This window comes from Mastomys coucha, unplaced genomic scaffold, assembly GCF_008632895.1.
Source record: "Mastomys coucha isolate ucsf_1 unplaced genomic scaffold, UCSF_Mcou_1 pScaffold16, whole genome shotgun sequence".
NCBI lineage: Eukaryota > Metazoa > Chordata > Mammalia > Rodentia > Muridae > Mastomys > Mastomys coucha.
This window is the reverse complement of record NW_022196898.1, coordinates 60,045,927-60,056,507: the sequence shown is the minus strand read 5'-3', so window position 1 is coordinate 60,056,507 and position 10,581 is coordinate 60,045,927.

Here is a 10,581-nt window from a genome sequence, read left to right as displayed (position 1 = left end):
TCTACAGAGTGAGTTCCAGGACAGCCAAGACTATACAGAGAAACCCTGTCTCAAAAAACCAAAAAAAAGAAAAAAAAAACTTTAGAAGTTTTGTTAAAATATTGTTCAATTAAGACATTAATATAATATGTATATATAATCATTATATTTTTTTGTCTTCTTATGTTTTATCGGTTTTTAATTTAGATGTGTTTGTACTGATGTATTTTAGTTTGTTCTTAATTTTTATATTCTAAAGCATTCTGTAGTTTTTCAAGTTGCCATTATGTTTGTCACAAGCTGTGTGGTAAATATGTGATGTACTTATTCAACATATTTTTGTTTGATTTTTAATATATTTTAAAACACAAAAGCAATATAAACATATATATGTGCATTCATATAATATGTATACATATATATATTCTGAACACTAATACTTAATTAGAGAAATTAATTGCTAAATAATAGGGACACGTCTACCCTTAACTCCAAGCACTTGTTTGAAAATTTTAGGACAGGGGATGACTTTCCGAAATCATTCCCTGTCCTTTATTTCCTCGTTAGGTTTAAAAGAGAAGACTTCATTCTTTGTAGGACTTTCTCTAGTGTGTTACAGTACAAAGTTTAGGTTCTAGTTTTAAGTTCTACAGGGCATGAAGTATCTTGCATTTTAACCTTATTGAACACTAGATTTATTGTAAATTTGTATTTTAAACTTTTGAAAGTTTAAACCATAACATAAAAATCAATCATTAATTCTTTTTGCTAACCCTCGGCGCTTCAGTCCTTTTTCCTCACCCAATACCAGGTCAGACTGCCCTTTCACCCCCACCTCCAACCTCTCCTCTACTTTCCTTCCCAGGTACCTTCCTGGTACCTGGTGGCTGCTTTCTTCTCCCTCCCAAGTTGGACACAAGTATCCTCACATTGGCTCTTCGGCTTGGTGACATTTTTGAGTTCTGTGGACCATATCTTGACTATTCTGTAGTTTTTCCGGGGGACTAATATTCACTTATTAGTGAGTACATACTATGCATGTCCTTATGGGTCTGAGTTACCTCACTCAGGATGATACTTTCTGATACCATCCATTTGCCTGCAAAACTCAAGATGTCCTCATTCTTAATAGCTGAAGTATTCCATTGAGTAAATGAACCACATTTTCTGTATCCATTCTTCTGTGGTGGGACATCTGGGTTGTTTTCAACTTGTCTATCACAAATAAGGCTGCTAGGAACATAGTAGAGTACATGCCCCTGTTTCATGGTGGGGCATCTTTTGGGTATATTCCCAAGAGTGGTATAGCTATGTCTTCAGGTAGATCAATTTCCAATTTTCTGAGGAACCTCCTGATTGATTTCCAGAGTACTTGTACTAGTTTGCAATCCTACCAGCAATGGAGGAGTGTCCCTCTTTCTCCACATCCTCACCAACATATGCTGTTGCCTGCAGTTTTGATCTAAGCCATTCTGATTGGTGTAAGATGGAATCTCAGGGTCATTTTGATTTGCATTTTTCTGATCACTAAGGACTTTGAACATTTCTTTAGGTGCTTCTCAGCCATTCAAGATTCCTCTGTTGTGAATTCTTGGGTTAGTTCTATATTTCCTTTTTTATTGGGTTGTTTGGTTTGTTGGTGGTTAGCTTCTTCAGGTCTTTATATATTTTGGATATGAGCCTCCTATCAGATGTAGGGTTATTGAAGCATTTTTCCCAATCTGTAGGTTGCCTATTTGTCTTATTGACTATGTCCTTTGCCTCTTTGAAGGCCAGCAGAAAGAATGGAAACAGGAAACTTCAGGATGCAGGATGTTGGGAGGACCTTCCAGAATGCACCAGAGATTTAGGAGGTGAGAGACTCAGGACTCAAAGGGAGGGACCTTAGATGAAACACCTGACAGTAGGGAGAGGGGACTTATAGAGCCTACCTCCAGCAGGAAGACAGGGCATCAAATAAGGGAGGGGCTTGCCATTCCACAGTCAAAGTCTAATCCATAATTTTTCCTGTCTGAAAGAATTACAGAGCTTTAAATGAAGAGGACCTTGAGGAAAAGAATGTCCAACGACAAACCCAAAGTGGGATCCAGCTCAAGGGAAGGTCCCAAGGCCTGACATTATTACTGAGGCTATGGAAAGATCACAAAAAAGGACCTCACATGACCACACTCCTGAAGACCCAACAAGCAGCTGAAAGAGTGAGAGGCAGATATTTGCATCCAATCAGTGGACAGAAGCAGCTGACCCATGTTGTTGAATTAAGGAAAGACTGAAAGAAGCTGAGGAGGAGGGTGACCCTGTAGGAAGAATAGCAGTCTCAATTAATCTGGAATACCAAGATCTCTCAAACGCTGGACCACCAACCAGGCAGCATATACCAGCTTACTTGAGGCCCCCAAAATATATACAGCAGAAGACTGCTGAGTCTGTGTTCAATCAGAGATGATGTGCCTAACTCTCAGGAGACTGGACACCCCAGGGAGCTTAGAGTTGAGGTGGGGTGGGGGTGGTGACATCTTCATGGAGGCAATTTGTGAGGAAAAGGTATGGGATGTGGAACAGTCAGAGGGTGGATGGGATGGGGTGAACAAAATCTGGAGTGTTAAAAATAAGAAAAATGGAGAGAAAAAATAAAAATAATCCATGTTAAAAAAAAAAGAAAAAAATCTATCATTAACTTTAACAACTAAAATACCAACCAAATACTCTATATGGACCTGTCTTTGCTATACATAGGCCTGTCCTTGGCTCCCACTATATATAAGAGGACTGCCTCTTCTAGCATCAGTTGGGGGAGAGGCAATTAGTCCTGTGGAGGCTTGATGCCCCAGAGAAGTATGATGCTAGAGGGGTAAGATGGAAGTGGGTGGGTTAGGGAAGGACACACTTAGAGGCAAAGAAGAATGGGGAGTGGGAAAGGGTTCATGGAGGACAGAATAGGAAGATGGGTAACATTTGAAATGTAAACAAAATGATTTATAAACTAAAAATATAAAATATATATCAAACATTTCAAAGGTATAAATTGTTTATTAATAGTGACAACTTTATTTCTCTTCCTTATATTAGCCTTTTATGTATTTTCTCCCTATATCAGCTTTCCAGAATATCCCCTTTAATCTCCCATAGAAAATCAGTTTAATCATTGCCTTCTTACAATTACTAAGGAAAAATTTCTTCCATCCCATTTAACAATTGTTAAAATGATTGCAATTTTGAGGTCAACTCAATGCCTCAAGACAGACAAACATTTGAGACAATAATTGTTCAGTTGATAGATCAAAAAATAAAAGACAACAGGATAAAATTAATGTTAGGACACATTATCACTCTGAAAGAACATATTTCTATTTTGATAGGCCTCATCCATATCCGTGGGGGATCAAAACTTGTAAAGGAATTTTCAGTACATTTGAATTCATTCCCATGGGAAGTTCCTATGAAAGAGAGACTGTGACATGCCTTCCTTCCTATGTCTTCATACATTTGATCATGGATGTATCTGAGCACAGACATCATATCAGCTCTAGCACAAAGCTGGCAATACCTCTGAAGGTTTTTTCAAAGCATGGCTTAAAGTGACTGCCAGAATGACAGGCTTTGTTTTCTCACAAAGCTTTTCAGAGCACTATAAACACTCAGTTAAATGTTAGCAACCTGACAGGCTGCACCTGCAAAAGGAATGTTTTATTTCTCAATTACTATCTGTAGACCCTATAATATTTAATCTTTTAAAGCAATGTGACGATACACAGTAGATAAAGTTGAAAGACATAATTTCAGAAGGCAGGAACTAAAACCTATTAAGCTAGAAAAATGAGACATTTAATTTCCCTCTCCTGATGCAATGGGAACTTTGCCATAGACTTGTGACTAGACCCTTCCATACCACAGACAACTTGAGATTACATGTTTCCCAGACATCATTTCCTGTCTCTGTCTGTTCAATAAGATGTAATATTGTCCTCCTGATAGGAAATGTTTACTAAGGAGCAGCAAGCCCTTCCTGACTGTGCAGCAGTACCAGACACCTTCCCTGAAAACAAGTATGATGTATTAGATTGAAATAATGCTTAAGTTAAATATTTTAAGCCTTCAATCAAACTGCCCATCATCTCTTAAATAAAATATTAAGCTTTAAAACAGCCTGAAAATAAATTAGTGCAAACATGTTTAGCCAGAATTAGTGACAATTTCTTCTGACAACTTTGGCTTGAGAAATCTTAGGCTCAATATAAATTAAAACGAATACAATGCTTTCTTTTGAAAATAATGGTAGAAACTGTAAGAGCAAGGGCTGGGATGTCTCCTAGGAGATTGCGACATAAATAAACAACACAGAGGCTTCATTCAAGCAGTTTCTGAGTTTGGTCGCACACACCCATATCCAGCAGCTCAAAACCACCAGTAAATAGAAATCCAGCAAGCCTGATACTTTCTGCTGACCTTCAAGACCACCTGTGCATAAATATTGCATATACATATGCCTGTGTATAAAAAAAAACAAATAATAATAATTAGCCTCTGAACAAAAGTGAGCTTGCAATGCCTCATGGTTAACACGGATGCTATTGGGCTTGGATTGGTGCACATTATTTATTCATTCTTGGCAAGGATTTTAATTAGTTTAGATTTTATTAATTTACATGACACTGGACAGATATCATATATGTACACAATCCAAGTAGTGATCATCTACTGGTATATAGGTAGGAACTTGTCTTTTCTCATCATACAAGTAAATTTTATAATTCACTGACAGAGTAGAGCTAACCACTTTCTTTTGTTTGTTCAATAGGAAAGAAAATACAGAACCATCTAGAAAACATATTAGTTTTTATTTCTTTTCAATTTAATTTTTGAGAGTTTCATATACAATTACTATATTTACAACATTTTATCACATCCCTTTCTCCCCTTGAAGACCTTTACTGGACCCTACTACCTCTCAAATTCATAACATTTTCTTATTTATTGTTACACATATACATGCGTACACATAGGTAGATATAGATACATCTTGTAGAATCCACTTCATGTTTCCCATAAATGTGTTTATTTAGGAATGACCACTTGGAAGGATATAATATTGATGGGCTCAGGTGCTCATCCCTGGAGAAAATTGACTCTCCTCTGAGTAGTAATTAAATGCCTGATTTTTGTTTAGTATTATAATTACTTAATTTCTTTACACACACACACACACACACACACACACAGAGAGAGAGAGAGAGAGAGAGAGAGAGAGAGAGAGAGAGAAAGAGAGAGAGAGAGAGAGAGAGGAGACAGAGGCAGAGACAGAGACAGAGACAGAGACAGAGACAGAGACAGAGACAGAGTGGGGAGCATAGTATACCTAAGGGTGAGAGGACAACTTGTGAGGTTTGTTTTTTCCTTCTGGAAAGTGTGATCTGGTTTTGAACTCATGTTCTCAGACTTGAAACCAAATTCTATCACTCACTAAGCCATGTAAATTCTTTCTCTCTGTTTTAATTAATTAAAAAACATACTATATAAAATTTCCACATATATTTTTAGTATGTTATACTAACTCAGCTAACCAAGGCCAAGTAGAGATTTATTATCCAGCAATAAATTTTTATTTTTATTTCATTGGTTGTTTATTTATTTAAAATCTTGGTATTCTGCTTAGGTTTCAGGAAACACTGTCTGACTTGTTCTGTAGTTGCAGTAAAAATATCATCAAAGATGTTACCCAAAGGCCACATATCTCTGAGTCAGTTCCTCTATTGCTAATGCTATCTATTACTCAGCCACTAGGATTCAGACTTCACAGGAGGGCACATTCCTCATTTCTTGCTGTTTGCATCTCCCACCTCAGCTTATTTCAAGTTCCTTTTCTTAAATCCATCAAAAACAGACTCTAAAGTGGGGTGCTAATGGGTTTTGTGATAAATGTAGCTGCTCCTCTCTCTGTCCCCTAGTCACAGACACTGTTAACTCATTAATGAGTGAGCACATTTACCTATCTACCTGTTTCTCTAAACATCATTGCTTCATCATGTTTTCTTAACTATGGGATTTATTTGATCTGCCATATTAGTTTTTATGATTCATTTAGTCATATGTGATATTTTTTTCTAATAAGGAGAATATCACATTTCATGAAGTTGCTTTCGAGTTATTTCAGTGACAAAATTAGAGATACTGAATTTGTGTTTATAGTAATTTCTTTAGAAGTACTGAAATATTGGCAGCTGTGCTAATCCAGAGGCTCAAAACACAGCATGACCCAATTTCCAGTTCAGCAATCAGAAGCTTGTTAGGAACATCAGGACGAGCAAGTGAAATAATTTATTTTATCTGACAATGATAGATTGAAATTAAACCATAAATGAATTAGATATGTTGTAGATAATTAGTTTTCAAAATTCCACTTAACTGAGGTGTCAGGCTTGCAACACAAATCACATTTCAAATATTATTTTCTGATTTTTCATGACAAACGGATGGGCCCCTGTCAGATAAAAAAAAATTACCAAATATATTTTTAAAACATATTCTTTGATACAATTTAAAGCATTAGAGACAATTTAAAATACTTTAATCTAACATTAAAATAAACAGTGATAGAATGTTAAACATGTCTGCTCTGGAACCATGACAATCTATGTGGTATCAAAAGGCCTTTTATATATTTGAAGTCCTGTGGAATGTTAAACTTTCACATCATTATTAGATACATTAACTCTGGTGTTAAAACTTTAGAACTTATTTAAGATAATATAGTACCCCTTTAATTTTCTTCACAATATTTAAAATGAACAAATTAAAATTTCTTAGTTATAATAATGTTTAAATATACATGAAGTATATTTCTAAGAAATCATGGAATGTTGTTTTTCCATAAATACTTTGGTCACATGTGGTCATGAATATATGTAGTCCCTACTTGGTAGGTAAGAAGAGAACAATTAGAAGTCTATGATAATCCTCCAAAATATAATGATTTTGCATCAAGCCTGAGCTGCATGAAACCCTCTTCCACTACTTCTATTTATCTCTGAGTATATAATGTATAGACACAAACACCATAGTGTTTATATGAAAATATGAGGACAAGTTATGGCAGGTGTGTTCAGTCCTCTCCTTCCATAATCTGGGTCCTGTATCTGGAACTCAGTTCCACAGGTTTAGCAAGCAAATGTCTTTACTTTCTGTGTCGGGCAATAGATCATGCTACCAGACAGAAGAACTGGTAAGGTTGAGTTGGGCCAGCTCCCTGCCAAGTTCCACTTATTCTGGAAAAATAAAACTAAGACATCCCACTGAGAGGGACATGACAATCAGTCAAGTAGGGACAACCCCAGAAGCCCTTCCCCATGAAAATAGGGCATCCCTAACATCTTAGACTGAGCCAATGGGAAGCATTTATTCCTGGATCCCGCCCAACTGACAAAATGTTTATACGCTTACTATCCACATAGAATGAAGTGTATAAGTGATTTCACCAAGAATCATCTGAGAGTGGATGTTCTTTGTAACACTCTGGGGAAGAGTTTTCTCACTCTAAGCATTCATAGCTGGACCATGGATCTGCCGAGCAGGCCTGGCTTTAGCCTCTCTGCCACCTCTACAGCTCTCAGCTGCTTGCAGCTACTTCGTCTTTGTTTGTTTGTTTGTTTGTTCTTGTTATTGGTTGTTTTATTTTTATCTAATTTTCTTTTCAAAGAGAATCTACAGCACTGATTATGGGACACAAAATTTCAGCGCATTCTACCCAGGCCGGATAGAAGAGGATGTGAAACATCTGGCTCACATACTCATTAACTTCCTTATAGAGATACTGTTGCCAATAGAGAAATGGATCCCTCAGAGGATGCCTTGCCTGTCACCTCAGTTCTTACCAGGCTACTGTTCAATCTTCAACACTATAATTATATATGTGAATATAATATAAATTAGCAAAATCAAGTATAACAATCAACTTGCCACAATTCCTTATTGTGATTTGTATCCATAAACTTGACATCTCCTAGCTACCATTAGGAAAACGCATGCATTAACTGATAGCCATGTACTTTTTGTAAAAGAGAAATTATTTTCATAGTGTTTGGTTTAACTGTAGTTGCCTCTTGGCTTCACAATAGTAAGGAGAACCATGTTTATGATTAATTGTATTTAATTTTTTTCTTTTTTATGTTCATGCTGTTATAGATCTAAACATTTCCACATTTGTTTTACTTAGAACCAGACTTAATACTCATCAACAGATTAATGGAAAAAGACAGTTAAATATAAGAATTCAGTAATGAAACTGAATAAAGTTAGATTGCTTTATTGAAATGGGTAAAACTTGAAACTTGATATCATCATATTAAACAAAACAATCCAGACACAGAAATACATATCATATGGAGTTTCATTATTTGTAGATGGTAATCATTTGTAATTTTATTTGGTTGTCTGTATCTCTATGCTTGTGTATGTGTGCCATATAAAAGCAAAGAAATATACTTGGTGAACAGAGGTGATGTATGACCTCCTGAGGACACATAAATAAATGTGTATTCATCCCATTTGGACAGAGATGACAAACAATAGATACAATTCTACCCCATTCTAACTGTAAATATCACTTTTATTTTCTTAGATGAAGAAGTATCCAAGTTGTATACATACATGGGGTTGGGCTGCACCCAGAAAATTTCCTTCTCTGTTCTGACTATTCCTAGGCCTAGGCCTAGAAGTTTCTATCCTCTAATCTTCCAAGCTGATTTATTCAATCCAGTTTTTCCCATCTTCTGACTGAATTGCTCTCCCTGGCCTCTACTAACTTTGTCAATATGTTCTAATCTTCTGGTTATTTCTCATTCTCTGGCAAATTCTGTCTTCTCCTGTGCATCTAGCTTGTTCTTTCTGTAACCTGTCTTTGTACAATAGTCCTAGTAAAACTGCCATACATGCATCATACACTCCCCTTTCTTCCTCTCTTTTCTTCTTTCTATCTCGTCTCTTAAGCAGCCTCTTTCTCTCTGTTCTCTTGTGTGTTGGGCATACCTTATCTCTCTCTCATTAGGTCAAATCTTTCTCTGATTTCTCACTTTGCTTACTCCTCACTTAGACATGACTTTAACATGGCTGCCTTTGTCTTCAAGCTAGCCTTACCTTCACTGTTAAGAATTTAAGGTGTGTGCTGGGCAGTGGTGGCACATGACTTTAATCCCAGCCCTTGGGAGGCAGAGGCAGGCAGATTTCTGTGTTCAAGGCCAGCCTGGTCTACAGAATGATTTCCAGGACAGACAGGACTATACAAAAAAGCCTGTCTCGAAAAACAAAAACAAAAACAAAAACAAAAGATTTTAAGATGTATACTAAATGCCCATCAACAAGATCATATTTTAGTCCAGGGAATGTTTTCATTCCAACCAGATTGGATAGACCTAGAAGGTCTTTGGATATAATCCCTTCCCAGAGCAGTCATATTGCTGTATTAAAATTCCTTTACACTAACTACTAACATTTAATAGGGGATACTTGTCACAGCTCAAAATTCAGCTACTTTTCCTTTCCAGATGGCCAAAGGGATCATTTATATCAATCTCCTCAGTTTGCATTACAGGAAAGCTTCCATTAACACTGATTTTCCCAGCTCAGGTTCTTATATGAAAGTAGTCTAGTGACCAAACCAGCAGCATCAAGAGTAAAACATGAAAAAAAAATGCAGTTGTCAAAGTTGTTTCCTACCTGGGATTCATTCAACAATGCATCCTGCTCAAGGAAAGCTTGCCACATACACACATGGGAGTGGGAGGTGGTAAGTCAATGCACTATGAAGGCACAGGATGGTTTTTGGAACCAGTGCCCATGCTATAGCTCACAAGCCTACTCCCGTTCTCAGGAGTACTTTTCTTTTCTAATTAACTTCAATTTCCACTTGGAGCCATGAGTTCTAGGTCCAATTCGTTAGCCTAAGCTGAAAAAACCTGCATGCTTCAGCTCTGGGGCCCTCAGGCTAATATCCTCCAAGATCATGTACTCTCCTGAGAACATACCTCTCCATGTAGCTCTTGCTTTTTCCACCAACTCATTTGTAAGGTCCCATAAAACTAACCTTTGATGGTTAACTTTAGCATAGAGATCTCTTTAAGAAGGTGCTCACTTATTAGGACAGAGGAAAATGAAGGTTTTCAGTAGAGTAATATTGTGGTCCCTAGCTCCGTCATAGATTTACAAGAAGATTCAATTTTGGGAAATCTGCAAGGTTAGATACCCTGTATGTACAATACTCAACATGCGTGTTTGAACTCAAAAAAAAAAAAAAAAGCCCATTACTTAAAATTGTAAAAGCTACTTTCTGATGAAAAAAAGGGGGATCCCACTCTCAGGGCTCAGGATCGACGCGAACTTGATGCAATCAGCAAGAGGTTCTTTTATTCAGCGCTGGGCGAGACTCATATCCCACACAGGGGTAGAGGAGTCTGGCCCCAAGCAAAAATTTAAACAGGTTTTTATACCTATATAGTTGCTGGGGAAGAGGGGAGACTGAGGCAAAGGAAAGTATGGGGTGGTCTCTAATTGGGGCTGGCTTGAGCTAGGGTTCAGGGGCAGGTTAGCCACCTGGCAATTGTTTGTTACCTC